At 39.3% G+C, this 17,764-nt stretch overlaps 1 protein-coding gene across 3 annotated transcripts in view; it reads right to left on the bottom strand.

Moving 5' to 3' along the window:
• LOC126183645 (uncharacterized) overlaps positions 1–16,226 on the bottom strand; it is a 285,471-nt gene extending 269,245 nt beyond the window's left edge. Inside the window, exons 1-2 of one of the 3 annotated variants that reach the window (XM_049925787.1) lie at positions 15,930–16,226; positions 14,510–14,570 (exon numbers count right to left, since the gene is read on the bottom strand). The gene's annotated coding sequence lies outside the window, so the exon portion shown is untranslated. Of the gene's footprint in view, positions 1–14,509; positions 14,571–14,658; positions 15,868–15,929 lie in introns of those variants that run through there. The other 2 variants (XM_049925788.1, XM_049925786.1) reach the window with 2 other exon arrangements.
• Between the last annotated feature and the right edge of the window lie 1,538 nt (positions 16,227–17,764).

Below are 17,764 nucleotides of genomic sequence, written 5' to 3'. Positions count from 1 at the left end.
TGACACTATTGAATTCCCTACGGTTCTTGTAGGGCAGGGATCCACATTGCCGGGAACCAGGTTTCCTGGAAGACAACGCAGAAAGCAGGTGTAAAGCTTAACAGTTGCCGTAGCTCAACCAGGTGGTGCAATAAACCGCCGCAATTCCACTGGAGGAGGACGCTATCGTGAGACTGGGAAGGCATGAAACAGTCACGGAGATAGTCTACGCCTCAGGGTCACCTGCTGCCACCGACTTGTTTCCCGAACAGGCTATATCCATTGTGTCTGAGGGTCTGGCGAGATCTAGGTCCTCAGCGGACGTCAGAATCTTCACCTCATCCTCAGACGCAGAGCTCGTAGGCAGCAGTGGTGTGGGTGCCACAGCAATTCCCTTGGTTTTGGGCGGTCTTCTTTCTGGCTTTCTCTCGCTGATCCTTGGGTTTCTCTGGCTGGGAGGGCGTCACTGATTCAGTATCCGGGACTGCGGATGATCGCGGAAATGATGGGGCTACAACTGTTCTCGTAGCGGTGGCATAAGAGGTGGTCATAGCCACATGATTTAGGCGCTCAAATTTCCTCTTAGCCTCAGTGTACGGCAGTCGGTCCAGGGTCTTGTATTCCATGATTTTCCTTTCTCGATGTAAAATCCTGAAGTCTGGTGAGCAAGGGGAATCATGCTCTCCGCAGTTGACACAGATGGGAAGCGGGTCACATGGAGTATTGCGATGGGATGCACGTCCACAATTTCGATATGTGATGCTGGAAGTACAGCGGGAAGACATATGGCCAAACTTCCAGCACCACATTGGGGGAGGGATATATGCCTTGACATCACAGTGGTAGACCATCACCTTGACTTTCTCGGCTAATGTGTCACACCCTCGAGGGCCAAGATGAAGGAACCAGTGGCAACCTGATCACCTGTCGGACCCCGATGGACGCGCCGGATAAAATGATTTCCTCGTCACTCTAAGTTGGCGCGCAGCTCGTTGTCGGACTGCAAAAGAAGGTCCCTGTGGAATATAATATCCTGGACCACATTTAAGCTCTTATGCGGCGCTACGGTAACGGAAACATCCCCCAACTTGTCACAAGCGAGTAATGCCCGTGACTGGGCAGAGGTTGCTGTTTTTATGAAGACTGACCCTGACCGTATTTTGGACAAGCCCTCCACCTCCCCAAACTTGTCCTCTAAATGCTCTAAAAAAGAAGTAGGCTTCATCGACACAAAGGAGTCCCCATCAGCTCTCGTACATATGAGGTACTGGGGCGAATAAGGTTCACTGTCATCCTTAGCCTGGCGTTCCTCCCATGGTGTGTGTGGCCAGGGAAGGGAACGATTTAGGATCACACTTCCTTGCATTGTACTGAGACTTGGAACGCTTAGAGACTGCTGGCGTTTGGTCACCAGCAAGTGATGACGTAGTACGTTTCACCGCTCGCCATCCGCCCTGATGCCACCCACTTCGACCGGGTGCCACCCAGCCGCAGCAAAGGCCACCTGGTAGGATGGCCACTGCCAGGAGTCCCGATGCCCCAAGGTGACGGGCATCTACTCCTTGGCATACGTGGGGAGTTAACGGCGCAGGCATCAGCAGAGCGATCCCTGTGTTGGTTCAAATGGCTCTGAGCACTATGGGACTTAACATCTGTGGTCATCGTTCCCCTAGAACTTAGAAGTACCTAAACCTAACTAACCTAAGGACATCACACACATCCATGCCCGAGGCAGGATTCGAACCTGCGACCGTAGCGGTCACGCGGTTCCAGACTGAAGCGCCTAGAACCGCACGGCCACACCGGCCGGCGATCCCTGTGTAATCAGGAGGCTACAACCAACAGGATACACGGCGACCCCACCATAACGGACTGGCTACCAAGCAAGATATGAGGTGCAAAGAATTCCATGGTCATCGTCGGCGCAAAAAACGACACTGCAAAGTGGGTTGAGGAAAACGCATCCAGGAAGGTGTCCTCGCCCAAGAGATGGAGGATAAGCGGGACTGCAATGCCTAGACCGGAAAGTGGGCTAAAGATCTCAATGCACGATGGACACGATGCCTCATGTAAGGCGCCCTTTCCCAATTGGCTCGTTCTACGCGAAAATTTTGAAAAATGGAGGACAAACCCTACATGGGACCATCATATAAAGGCCAAAAGGTGAGATTCCTTTTAGGCGCCTCTTACGACAGGCAGGAATACCTCGGGCCTATTCTAAACCCCGGGCTCACAGAGGGGGGAGCTAGACAGTGATTCAGACGCAATACATTCGGCGTACCATTGTCCCCTCATCTAGAGACGTCTTCAAGTGTTAGCTCGAAAATTTGATATATGTTTTCAAGAGCACACACAGTACTACTAACAACCGTATATATCTTTCTCTCACCTTCTTTGATTTCTGTAGACTAATTGCTTTTAGATTTCTGTAAATGAATTACTTTTAAGCCATTCCATTTTAGTGTCGCGGTTTAACGTAAGTTGAAGCTAAATAGTACTTACGCGTGAAAGTATGTAACACATTCCTCCGACAGTAGGCCCGGTACGCATCCTAAATATGTTAATTTCCAGTTATATACTGCTAGTGTATACGCTTCACAACTGCAGTTTAGAACAAAGTCGTCTGTACTACATTTTTGTAAACTTTACGGACTTGATTATGGTCTCTCTTGACGTAGTTGCATGATATACGAATGTACGAGGAGGATTTGGTAAGTCCGGTAAACTTCCATGCAAGAATGGAACATTTTCGTTGTGCCTTCGCGGTTGCTAAATTTGATTATTCCCAGGATAGTATAAAGAATTTCAACAACGTTAAAGCGTGCAGTTCATTGTTGACAGTAGTCTGAATTGGTCTGTGTGTAGACTGCGATTGAAAACGGAGAAAACCCAGTTTCGTGCTGCTATTAAACATTTTCAGAGAAACGGCTGGACTGTCGCACAAATCAAAACAGAATTGGACGAAGTTCACGCGGACTCTGCACCGTCGTTGAAGACCATTTCCTTTTCGATTAATGAATTTAAACGTGGTCGCACAAGCACCGAAGGCAAAGCGCGTTCTGGTCGTTCAATTGAGGTCACCACAAAGGAAACCATTGACAAAATCCATGATGTGTCAACGCAATACCGCCGAATAAAAATTCGAGAGATTACGGAGACTTTATGCATCTCAGCTCAGCGACTGTATAATATCCTGCATGGGGAATTAGCTATGAAGAAGCTGTGTGCGAGGTGGATGATGCGATTGCTTCTCAGTCAACCAAAAGCGCATCCGGCACAATATTTCAGCACAATGTGTCGCGATATTTAATTGCAATCGGCAAGACTTTTTGCGTCGATTTGTGACTGCTGATGAAACCTGGACCCATCATTACACAGCAGAGTCAAAACGACAGCCAAACCGGTGTACAAAACTGGTGAAAGTACACCGAAGAAGGCCAAGACCATTGTGTCAGCTGATGAGGTGGTGGCCACTGTCTTTTGGGATTCCCGAAGAATAATCTTCAGAGAGAACTTGGAAGAAGGCTGAAACATAACTGGATCCTATTATGCTTCATTGTTGGACTGTATGAAACATGCGTTCGCTAAAGAGAAACCAAGATTTGCACACAAAAAAGGGCATAAACCCACACATCATCGATAACAACAGCGAAAGAGCATGAACTGGGCTTTGAATTAGTTCCTCATACACCTTATTAACCAGACTTTGCCCCATGTGGCTTCTTCCTGTTCCCTCACTTGAAAACTTTGGTTTCCTGGGAAGAAAATTCATCAGATGAAGTGATGGTTGCAGTCAACAACTATTTTTGCAGAATTTGACAGAATCTATTTTTCGGATGGGATGAAAACTTCGCTGGAGCCAGTGTATAACCCTCAAAGGACACTATGTCGAGAAATAAAGGCGAGCTTTTTACGAAACAAACTCCTTTTTCCCGCTTTTTCGCCGGGATTATCAAATCACTCATGTATACTTAATAAATAAGTAAACCAAATTCCTAAACTCCTTATTTTCTTACCTGATACGCACTTATTGAATGCCCAATGGATCAAGTACAGGTAACACTAGCATCAAGCTTGACAGGTGGCTGAACACCTCTCCAGAATCCTAAGAAAAGACCTGACCTTATGATAACGCCGAACTGTGTGACAACCACCAACGAAATCTCTTGGCGATCTCGTAGATCATATACATTCTGACTGGCGTGTGCAGCAATCTATCCATACTCAGATAATACTTCAAAATTATCCAGTGGCATCTCACCTGTAAGGAGAATGCGGGAATTTATCGTAATTCAACGCAGCAAGGTATTTTCTGGTTTTTGATTTCGATTATGTTGTATTGCCCCGTACGAAGCAATTCTGGCGAACTCTATGTAGGCCTACTTATCAGCTTCTTCACAGACTCATCATACTGTAAGAACGGGATACTTTTCCCCACATTCGTAACTTTTGTGTGTTCTTTGCGTGTTCTACTTCAATGAACTTTCGAGGGTTGTTTCTCGATAAGCGCTGCCGTAAAACGCGGTACTCTTGTCTTGCTTTCTTTCTTTCTAAGTATGAACCACACTGCAAATATCAAGAAATTAAATTAACTTTTAGATTACACATGGATTTGCCTCCTCTAGTAGGATCCCGACAGCCGGACACGTGCTTTGTTATTTGTGAGGTGGTGGTTCGTAACTTTGACGTTCGACAGCTAAGACAAGCTTTTGCAAATGTGACAATGGAAAAATTCCATTTTTCACTTGTGCATAATTTTTTGAAATCAAGAAATACTTTGGTATATGGCTGAAACTGTACTGGGCATTCCGAATACCAGTACCGCGTTTTATGACTGCGCTTATTCTTTACCTAAAAATAACTGTAATCACGAAAATAGTCTTTCCACAAATTGGAAGTTTACTAGACCCGCCATTGGTCGTGACCACCTGCTAGAAAAGACGCCGTAAAATCGTGAAACGTTACGATGTCTCAACAGTAGTCATCTGTTGCTTCAAATGGCTCTGAACACTATGGGACTTAACTTCTAAGGTCATCAGTCCCCTAGAACTTAGAACTACTTAAACCTAACTAACTTAAGGACATCACACACATCCATGCCCGAGGCAGGATTCGAACCTGCGATCGTAGCGGTCGCGAGGTTCCAGACTGTAGCGCCTAGAACCGCTCGGTCACTCCGGCCGGCATCTGTTGCTCCATACGGAAATAAACTGATTATGATTGGGCTGAGGCGGGATAAGTTTATGTCTATAACTGTAGGAAGAAGAATACAAAATTTTTCGGAGGTCACAGCCAAGTCAAAATGTTGCAACATTACACTAGACCCATAGCTAAAGCCTAAACCTCCAAAACTTTTAATGATCAAACTTCTGCCAGTCTGTTGTCTTCGCTCTTTTGTCACACAAATATGACTGAATAGCTTGTAAAGTTCAAAATTAAATCGTACTTAAGCAGTCTGTCTTCTCTTCGGTCTGCGCTAGAGTGTTGAAATTTCACTGCTGCGAGTATGGGATTCTACTTCATCTTATAAAATGAAACTGAGAACAAAAATAGCACACACAGCTAATCCATGTGTACTCTAAAATTGCAGCACTGTGTATAAACCTGAGATGAGTTGGTGTGAAAAATATTACCCATCCACCAAAAAATGGTTCAAATGGCTCTGAGCACTATGGGACTCAACATCTATGGTCATCAGTCCCCTAGAACTTAGAAGTACTTAAACCTAACTAACCTAAGGACATCACACACATCCATGCCCGAGGCAGGATTCGAACCTGCGACCGCAGCGGTCACGCGGTTCCAGACTGACGCGCCTAGAACCGCACGGCCACATCGGCCGGCTACCCATCCACCAGTAAAGCCTGTCAAGTTGCTCTTTGACCAGTGTATCTGATAAAACATCGAGGAGGTTCACATTGCTTTCTTCCTTCACTCATCTCATTGTTATCAACATATCATTAAATGTGTGTTACAGCTATCAAATGCAACCTAATCAAACATTGGCCAATACACTCACACTTGACATCTCTAGACATGTGCTAGTAAGAGGACAAAACTGGCAATATCATCAGAATTCATGACTTACTAAAACTAGTTGGCATGAAAATCTATCAAGAATAGAAACAGATAGCAGCCATCTGTGTTGGAGGAGCAAAGTTCAGTGCAAGAAATGGGACAAGATTGGCTGTGACTTTTTTCCTCGGTGATGATGGCACTTGCTTCAAGACAAATTTGGAAAATGCAGTGCTGTAATTTTAGCTAGAGTGCATGTGAAATATCTGATATTTCACATGCACTCTAGCTAAAATTAAAGCACTGCGTATAAACCTGAGATGAGTTGTTGCGAAAAGCATCTAATAATTAGTTCAACTGTTGACAGACTTTGAACATAGTATGCCACATTTTGTACACTTTCATACTACATTGTCTACATACTGTGTGTATTCTCAATAAGAATGAGTTCTGCCCTATCAGTAGTGGGTTATCAGATAACATTTTTTCAGGATAATTTTGAAATAGCAAAAGCAGAACTATTATTTAAATTAATCTTACTCTGGTAGAGAAATGAGGAGAAAAAAGAAAGACTTCGTACACCATTCGCTTGTGGAAGATTTAGAGTTGGAGGGAATTCATTCCTGCTAACCCATAATTGGTACATGAACCACTATGTGCACACAATCTGGCTACAGCAAAATATATGAAAACAGTTGATACTTCTTCATTAGAACACAAAGAAATAATGTTGTATCTATGCAACGTAGGTGATATTTCAGTGCCGCAATCAACAGATTCATTTAGTTTATATGCTTACCATAAAAGGTTACAACACAATTTCAAGTTTGCATCAATTTTTTGTAAGCTGAAGTGACTATTAGTTGCTAGCTTTGCATAAAAATGATGAAATTACTTTGTATTCATATGTCAAGCCTACTATATTCCTTATAGCTGCAAAATTATTTAAAAGCACACATCCAGTTTCATCTCTAACATAACTCTTCACTAACTTCTCACCTACTTGCCTTTCACAAAGCCAGTTAAAGCACTAACAGAATGGTTAAAAAATAAAACTTTTCATAAATACAAAAGTAAATGTATCCCAGAGAAGAAGAATTAGAATATTTCTTTTAGTTTTACTGAACCAAACTCAAAATTCACCAATTACAAAAAATTGATAAACTAATAAAACAGTTTCAAAGTTCCTTCTGTAGGGAACACTCAGTGAACCACTCTGGAAAAAAAAGACATATCCATCTAATGCTAGTCCATATGACAGGCTTATATCTTTTAATGGATTTTTGTCACATTGTCTTGGCCAATATACTCACACTTGACATCTCTAGACATGTGCTAGTAAGAGGACAAAACTGGCAATATCATCAGAATTCATAAGTTACTAAAACTAGTTGGCAGGAAAATCTAAAAAGAATAGAAACAGATAGCAGCCATCTGTGTTGGAGCAAAGTTCAGTGCAAGAAATGGGACAAGATTGGCTGTGACTTTTTTCCTCAGTGATGATGGCACTTGCTTCAAGACAAATTTGGAAAATGACAGAAAAAGAAACTCAATGGCCACATGGGAATTTGAATCCCACTCATCCTGAATACGAGCATAGTGTCATAATTACTGCACAGCATCGCTTAAGTTTATTATTTTATCCTTTCACAAATATATAAATCTACAGTGCAGGGTAAAAGACTTTGTCACCAAAATTTCAGATATAGCTGCATTACTACCAAAAACAAGGTATTTCAAAACAACACAAGCTGCAGTAAGAACTAGATGTTAGCACACCAAATGAAAAATATGTGCAATCTGTTACTGAGGTATTACCTAACTGATTGTTTAAATCTGAGTTTACAGTTGATTAGTACCAACTCCTGAAGAACACACATGCCAATAGGTGAATGATCTTACATCACACATTTTAACCAATAATGTGTCACACCACACCTAAGTGCTGTGTTAAGTAAAAGATTTTGACTCCAGTTAATATAGATTGGTGCCTTCCACCGCTCTAGAGTACATGGGAAAAGGGGTATGCCCTTCAACTCGGGAACTTTCCAAGCAGAACAACGAAAGTTGAATAGAACTGCTACCACACAGTTGTCAATGTTCAAGCACCATTTATCTGAAGTGTAAATAGCTCATGGCCATGTCCGGCACACATTTTGAAAATAATCTAGACAAAACAGCAGGAATTATACAACAAACTGCAATGGGCTACCATCACTATAACACTAGCCTTCTGAAATTCACTTGAGGATGAAAATCAACTCAATGTTTTTCAATGTATTTCAGTCCGATATGATAACCACCATGTTACTTTTGCATGTTTTCATATCCATCCATTCACCCCACATTATGTTGTCATCATCTTAGTCTTCTCTCCTCTTTGGATCCAGTAAAGAATTTTCTTACTCCATCTACCATCCCAGTATTGTATTTTGAAACAATAACCCTCATTAAATGTTTGTGTCTCACTCATGTAAGCCAAAACTGGTAATATACACTGACTGTAAGCTGTCCTTTCCAGACACTGGAAGCTTACTTCTGAAAACTGTGTTTAGTTTACCAAAGCACTCCATACCAATACTACTCATTTGTTTCAGTGTCCTTTTATCCAGGCATACTCATGGTATTAGGAACTGTAGTTTCACCAGTCACAAATTCTCTTTAGAATGAAAGCAACGTTGTATATCAAACTAATGTACAAAAAATCTTTAAGTCTCTGCAGCAACACTGCATAATTAATTTTTTCCATGATCTGCCATCTGTTGATGTTCCATCGACAGGATCAGTATGACATACCTCTTAACAATTTGCTCGATAATAACAACTAAAATGCACAGAACCAATGAATGGTAAAGGAATAAGGTTTTTCCTTCAATTGCATTTGACAGGTGAAACTGAGTGTAACAAAATGGTATTGTTCTTGCACTCCTTAAGGTAACACAATCACAGGAAATGCCAGTGGCAGTTCTTATGTTCCTTTTTATAAAGCTCTGTTAGTCTGACTTCTGTGAATTAGCATTAATACCAGTACTCATACCTTGGATGAAAAGACAACGCAGCAGATCAATATCCTCACTGTACTTTCAGAATTACAAAGGAAAGAACCAAAACATTCAGACACCTGATGTTGTGACAGTGACATTTTGAAGCCTTGCTAGAGTATAATCGACAATATATTTTAACAGGGAATTTCAACTCTCCTACAATCCAATCTCTTCAATGAAGGAAACTCATTATATTTCCTTAAACAAAACAAGCAAGATACTGTTTGAGTTGACAGTGCAGGGTCACCACCACATACTGCTAGACATTAATCTTTAGGAGCTGTAAAATGTAAAATCTCACTTATTATAACACAGAGTCTCTCAGTGCCACTCAGACTTTTCACCTCACACTATATGCTGATTATAACAACTTTGTGATTCATGTTTTGCAAGTTGCCTGGTAACAGACAGGTACTCCAAGTGTTCATTGTGTTGCTTATTCTGCAGCTACATACAAGTTTTATGAGGAAGTTTACATAGGGAGGTTGGGGGCTGACATACACTGACAATGTGAGCATGAGGCACAGTGTGTACTACCCAGCATCCCCCCCCCCCCCCATTATCCAACCTGACAATCATAGTTATTTTATCAATAATTCTAAACAATTGTTTGCATAAGTATGGCAGTTATGTATCCTGGTTCACTTTCACTTCAGATCTGATAGCGAGTTTGACAGACACTTAGATTTTATCTTTGTGCCATCAACTGTCTAAAACCAACCTCTAAAACCACGGGGCACGCCACATTTTATTAGTCAAAATCTAGATTATGTTTGCTAACTCAGCACTGCATAATTCTAATGTCTTTGCTGATCAGATACACATTGAAAATTTCACGACACAACAGTGCTTATAAAGGAAGACAATGTGTGAAGAGATGCAGCAACTGCTGGACAGTTAAAGCTGATTATTTTAGTCACAATTGTAATTTTAAAACAATTGCTTAAAGGTTTCAGCAGTTACCGGCCGTCTTCATCTCTTCTCAGCTTTTTTACAGTGCAAAGCATTAATTTTGTCATCATGCAGGACATAGAGCCAGCCATACATGGTGATGTTAATGCATTACACTATAACAAAGATGAAAAGACATGAAGACAAACAATAATGGCTGACACCAGTACTCACCGGTATTAAAATTGCAACTGCAACTTAAACAGTCTATTACAGAAATGTCACTTCTTTGATGAAACTTGCGGTAGATTCATTGTCAAAAATACACAGGAGCTAATCAAATTAAAATGATAACCATTAAAACTTACAAACCTTGTGTGTGCGCGTGGTGGTGGGGGCGGGGGGGGGGGGGGGGGGGAGAAGGGGTGGATGCAGCAAAAAAGAAATTATGGTAAATTTCCAAGACCATACACAACAAAAATTTGAATTTGCCCAGTGCTTGGTGTGGCCCACATCTTCCCACAAACAGATTTGACTAGGATTGTGGTCCATATCCCCATAAGAAATGTGTTAATTTTGTAACTGTTATTTCTTGTACATTTTTTCTACATGTCAGACAGCAAATTTGAAAAACAAAACAAATGTAAATTATCATCATCAAGAAAGAAACAAAAGCACTACTACTGTATATCACTGAGTTTTTTTAATAATTTTCAGAGGATCACTCAGTGAAAAACTGCTACTTCTGGTGAGAACTACAGTTTCTGCCCTCATTGCCAATCATTCAGATTTTCAACTGCAGTTTCAGGATGACCAATAAATGATTTTCAGTCAATATAAATATGTTGAAAACTGTCACAGGAGAGTCACATCCTGTAACTGCAACCAAGTTTCACGAGCAGATTGCAACTTTAGTCCACAGGCTTTGCAATTCATTGTTTTGTTTCATTATCGACAATAAGTTGTGAAAAATTTTACTTTTTGCATCAAATCCTAAATATGATACTGGCCTCAACTTTTTACAATAAAATTTGCCAGTTTAAAAACACAGTCCTCCAAAGAGGACCATCAGAGTAACAAATTGATATTTTTAGTCTGTCATGCAAGAACTTCAGTCAGCCATTAACTTGCTGATACAACAGTTTCAGGGCTGGGAGATGACTGACTGCAGCACTATTAAAACAGAGCCTCCATAAAAGAAAGCAATAAAATAAGAAATGCACAATATATTCCTCTTCTTAAAGAAACAAGTTACATGAAACAGAAATTTTACACAATTATATCCTTTTTCTAATCTGACTGGTTATTTTGCACATATCGTTGTTTGCTCAAAAAGACTGGGTTAAATAAACTGAGTTCTGCAGTAATGCTCAAAATACTAATACCAAGCCATTTGATAGTGGTGTTCAACAGAGCAAACCAACTTATTCCATTAAAAGCAGTCGTAAAAGCAGTAAAGTAATAATACACATTAAGGGAAAGAACCAAACTTTGAATTTAACACCTCAATGACATCAGGAATGTACATTGGGACAGTGTACAAATGTGGAGGAAGAAATATGTCACGGCTTCAATAAAAGAATCATACTGAAAGTCAACCGAACTATCTTACGGGAATGTCAAAAAAGGGAAATTATTATAGCTTAGCAAGAATTTGAATATCACTTTTCATGAACATGAGTCTTGTGTCTTAACCACAACCTAGTCACCAAATAAATAAAAGTAACTGTAACACATACATATTAGTTTAATTTTCACCTTTTTAAACCTTAATGCCTTGTGTCCAAATACTCAAATGCAATGTTCTGGATACACGAAAATGAAACGAAAATGTCTTGAAAGTAAGCCAAGGCTCTCTAGGTTTTCCAGTCCAAGCAGTAAAAATTTCTGTTATATTTCCATTTCTACGTATTAAAACTCCTACTTTATTTTTAATTTCATCATTAAACTGCAGGTTCTTTTCCTATTACACAAGAAACTACACCACGTGATTTGGTTCGGAGACACTGCAACTTCCTCCAAGTGATTTGGTTGGGAAACACTGCAACTTCCTCCATACAGCCCGGATCAGTGGCAACCTGAAGAAAGACATTCATGGAAGTTGGTTTCAGTCAGACAAGGAAGTGCAAGAGTGGGTGTGGTTGTAGATCCATCAGTAACTGACCGCATTCTATGAAACAGAAACTGATCGTCATGTTTCCCAATGGGACGAATGTTTTTAACACGTGTGGGGATTAATTTTGAATGCATCCATTCCATGGTCTTGTATGGCGGATGTTTGGATATCATTTGACTGCTCCCCCCTCCCCCATATAATAATGCCAACTTCCATATAAAGTTTGTACTGGATTCCTTAACCACCATTATCATGGATAAAATAATATACACCATTTCTTCCTCTACCCCAAGAGAGGCTCACAATGCAAAACACTCATTGCCTCAATGACAGTTGATCAAACAGTTATATTGGAAAATTCAAACACAAGAGGTACATAATGCCCATCTCCCCCCCCCCCCCCCCCCAAAAAAAAATGCATTTTTCATAATTTATCTTTGATAGACATACATAACAGGTACCAAAATATTTGCTGGATATCTGTCTATCATGTAATACAGCTTTTTTCTGAATTTTCCTTGCTGTTGTTGTATTTATAACAAAAGAGGAATTGTTAAAACTATATAATAAACTGTCCCAGGAGACAAAATATATTGCTAAAATGTAAGCACTTACTAATGATCTGGGAAATTATATTTATTTGGTCACAAAAAGCTTTTGGCTTCTTAGGCCACCTTCAGATGACCAAATAAACATAATTTTACAGAACATTAGGAAGTGTTTCCTTTTTAATATTATAATCATGTTCTGTAAAGCACCAAGAGAAAATTTAATTAATTTTATGCATCTATATATACAGGCGGTTATCACACACTTCAAAGTAATCAAGTGCACAATACTAATGTCTTGACATTCTCCTGAGCTTAACACCTCACTCATCATGGGAGGATGCTGACTCAGTTTTCCAGGCAGGTTGGAGGGAGGGCATAGAGATGTGCTTTAGGCACAGTAGCACTTTTATGGGCATGGGATCAATTTTGCCGACATACTGAAGAGTGTGCAAGGGGTAGAGCAGCAAGTTCATGGTGCTAGGATCATCAGTACAGTGTCTGTACTGTGTGCAGAGATAGTGTAAGGAGATGTGAAGAAACACTGCAAAACTATTTTTTATTTGTATGTCATACTGTGCAAGTTGTGTGAGGCAGTGCGTTGTTAAGAAACTGACCACATACTTGTGAAGATGGAGTTTGGTCATCTGGCCATCCTGATTTTAGTTTTCTTACATCATTTCAGACAAACGTTACTATGGTTCCTTCAGCAAGGCCATGGACGATCAGCTGTCCTATTCTTGTAAAAATTTTGTTATATATTTTATGTACATATATTTGAACTATTTATTTCCATTGTATTATGATAGTCCTGCAGCACTGGGAAATTAATCCTAGATCAACAAATAAATATAAAAATGTGGAGCAAACATTGCCAAGGGGTTATGCTACAGATCAGTCTGAAACTACGATCTTTATACCAAATTCACATTCACTGTCTTCACCAACTCTCAACTAAATTGTCACCCTCCAATATAACTTCAGGCTACATGACAAAACAGACTGTTGTCACAACCAAATTTCAGAGAAAGGGGAATAGTAGGGGTTTGTACCATGCACTGACCACATTCCATGACACACGACTATGGAATTTAACATTTATTTTACACCAGTCTTAAAAGTTATTATATTGATCATCCTCCCTCATATGCAACACACAGTTGAAGGTTACACAAAATTGAAATGGAACGAATACATTGCTCAGATAGTTACATCAGCAATTACGTATCACTTGAAATACATGGATCAAAATAGTTGTTTTGTGTCTTGGGAAAAGGATACAAATCTGTCATCTTTAAACCATTAAAGAACACAAATCATCCTTTTTTTAAACAAATTCTCATCAACTTAGTTTCTGTCAAGTATTCACCAACACCTCTGTGATACAAATGTTGCACAACTGCCCAGAATAAATTTAAGCATTCAATTCAAATACAAAATTATTATCACAAAAATACACTTATATAATCAGTTCACACAGTTTAGCCAAAATTCTGACGGCTGCTGGTTTGAAAGTACAGTATGGAATGAAGACTGAAACTGACTGCCTATTAATAATATGTCTAGTCAGTTTTACAGTGCAATACAATCTCTCTTTCTCACAAAGAAAGATACTTCTCATTTTTATAATACAGCTCCTTCTGAATAAGTATGTAAAAACTCCAATATATACATACACATAGTTATTTTTAAAACCACAACATCTCACTGATGTACATTGTTTATTTTCATGGTTACAGTATCTGTAGCAGCTGTATAAAAGCCTATTCATTCAATATACTTGTTCGCAATCCTATAGATGGGCTCAGAATGAATAAAATATCACTGAAGTACAATCTAGTTGCTGAATAACTGATGATTTTTAAAATTATTTTAAAAGTCCACATGTTCTGCAAAAATCGAAATAATTTACTCACTGTGTTACAGGGTTTCCATATGCAAATGCATATAAAGCTCTCAGAAAAGAGTGCATGGTTACTGCAAAACAAAAATTTAACGTTTCAAAACTGTTCTCAAAGTGGAAAGGAAAGTAAGTACAAGCATGTTTAAAGACGCATAGTGATACCTGTTAACAAAACCAATAACTTAAAACAATCCTCTCCCATGTTCCCAACATTAAATTTAATAATATGAAAGCGCGACAAACTCGTGTCTTAGTAATCATATCGGCCGATGAAAAACATTAACGGCGGTATAGCATACGAATCACAAGAATATAACATGGAACTATCTCATTAACAGCTGTTCTTCACAGTCTCTACAAATATAATTTTCTGTAAGATGAAACTTCTATCTTCAATAGAAACACAAATTAGCACTAAAAATTTGTGTTAGTCACATGTCACGAAGAGAAGTCTGCAAGTTCTGTAGCTTTCCTTTTGATTTCTGGACTGCGTAAATAATCTAAATATACTGCAGCCAGATCGATTAAAAATAAAATAAACTGTGTGACTGCCATATTACATCAATGTGTCATTGCTGAATCAACAACTGCTTGTACTGCTGCTCAAACATTTACTTAGCCGCCGCCGCCCCCGCCCCCCTCCAAACAGTATACGACTAATTGGCGCCGAAAGGTCCTTCATAGTAACAACAAAATCAAAAACTAATTTACAGATCTTGTCCTGTATAGAAGTGTTCTATGTTAAGTCCAAAACAAACGTGTTTACTAACAGTTCTACTCCGCTACACAGAAGCAAAACATATATCAATCTCACGAAAAAATATTTTGAGTTTTCCCAAAGAAAATCGCAGAACAAGCATAACAACCCAGACGTACTCTAAAATAACCGAATCAAGGTGAATAATTATTCGGCCAATACTGTCACCACCCTTAAATGAAACTGCCTGCAAAGTATACTTCTGTATTGAAGGTACGCTATATTGCGATTCATTTCGCTGACAGTAATAATTCAACTAATGGATGTAAAGTACAAACACAATTGTGATGGATTGTAGAAATCAACGGCAAAATAGTAGTATTAAAAACATATTATCCGTAGTTTACGTTGACTACAAATATTGCGCTTACGCTGTCACTGAGAAGTTTAATTCTTAAAAATACTGAGTATCTTTTCCCCTATTGTGTTTATTACATTCATATCTAATTCGCGACACACAGAAGAGAGGCTCGAGCTGTTTCTGAACGAAAACGGGAGTAATCATAAACAAAAATTGAATTTAAAAACAATCAGCGGGCAAAACCGTAACTAAAATCAAGCTAGCCACTGTCAATACTTATGACGCCAATGACAGCGTTTATCCAATAAAGGAATAGCATGCAAAACAAATGAATAAAACTATTGAGTATAGTTCGGAAAAAAACAAATGTATTACCTGGCTGACACAAACGTCGTAGCTACATCAGAACACCGCGCTAAAACACAACACAGCGTAGAGCCTTTCTCAACATGGCGACAAAGACTTTGAAATACCGCGAAAGCCAGACAAAGAAACCTTATCCAGTTGGGACTAACATAAACGAAGAATTCACTTGCGCTAGTATCAGTATGTAGTCTACAACAAATTATGTTTTTCTAGCTGAGTTAAATGGGCAGCGAAAATAAAAAAAATATAATAAAATACAGAGCATCACTTCAAATTTGTATCCACAGATACAACACCGCTGCCAGTCTGTAGCTACCCTCAAAACCGGTTTGAGAGTATAGTCTCTTCAGGTGGCCGGTGGGGCGGTCACCAGCGCGCGTTACAGGGCGAACACATACTTTATTGCAGAATAATTACTGGTAAACTCGCTCCAAAAGAATCTGAAGTATATCAGAAGCAATAAATTAATCACCTTTGTTAAAAATCGTTTTATACACAGTGACGTTCGTTAATACAGGCTCAGCATAAGCAAAATTCAGCAGATGAAATGCAGTAGCGCGCCCAAGATCACGAAGTATACTGGTAAACCGTTAAATTAAAAGTATGAGAAGTCTGTTAGCTGCACATTGTGTACAATCCTCTATAGAAAACAGGCCTCAGAGTAATTAACCCTGAATTAGTTCCAAGTTTTAATGACACAATACGCAGAGAAATATGTGACAACAAAGAAACAGATTTTTGTTATTCTATGAAGAACATAAGGAATAATGGTACACAATCAGTACTTCAGAGCATTCTTTAATTAATGCACTGTGCAACGACCTCAACATCAAAACCATGAGAAAATGTGTTAGAATAACACAGAATCTGTAAAATTGCGCTGGAGTGTAATGTCGAAAAAAGTTACTGTTAGCCCATTTAAGTAGATAAATGGTACGTATCTAACCATTTAGATCCCTTGACAAAGCGATGCAGATGCAAGCAAAATGGAAACAACAGCGACGAATAAGAAGTTTTTTTAGAATATCATAAGCAGTAGGACAACTTCAAGCGTGTTTTTAATGGCGCTTACCCTGCATTTTTGAGACCACTGTAAATTAATGTACACCACCATCCTTTTTTCCTTTTTCTATACGCAAAATAGAATACCGTACATTTTTAGAGTGTCAGTTCACATGCTACAGCACTTCTGGATTTTCATTGCATATGAAACAAATTCATGTGTTACAGCACTTCAGGATGTTCACTGTATCTGAAACATGTTTCTCCACAACTCACCATTTAATATACGGTAGCATATTTTGCTCCACATTTTATCATCAGGCTTTTAGCAGGCAATAGTCATGGGATCCATGTGCAAGAAGCATAAGCCGGAATTATAGGAAGCCATCAGAAACCTGCCTATGAATTCTATCGTCAAAATACATCCGTCAATGAAATCCACAGTTTCGAGTACGATAAAGAACGAAAGAAGTAAGAAATGAACGTTCGTAATTTTTTAAATATTGAATTTCTATTCTCGCAGCGCTTGATTCAAATCATATTCCGCTGGACCAGTACTCAGAAATATGGCAAGTCACTCCAGTTTTTCCGTATACGATTAATGAATGTTTATGAAGTTAAGCAGAAGTTCAGTATGTGTCATTAAAACTGATTAAGGACTAAATGCAATGATTCAAACCGCCGTATTGTTTACGAATTGTGAGTATGTTACTGGGCATTTGAACATAAGGTCCGGTAAGACATTTATTTGACTTGCTGAAAGAGTGGACTGTAGTTGGAGGGCATCGTATTAAACTAGAAAATGTTGTAGACATTTCGGAATGCCTTCGACGAGCATAAGT

The sequence above is a fragment of the Schistocerca cancellata genome, chromosome 4 (assembly GCF_023864275.1).
Source record: "Schistocerca cancellata isolate TAMUIC-IGC-003103 chromosome 4, iqSchCanc2.1, whole genome shotgun sequence".
Lineage (NCBI taxonomy): Eukaryota > Metazoa > Arthropoda > Insecta > Orthoptera > Acrididae > Schistocerca > Schistocerca cancellata.
Note: the sequence above shows the minus strand (reverse complement) of the source record. Positions and strands in the feature narration are given on the sequence as shown.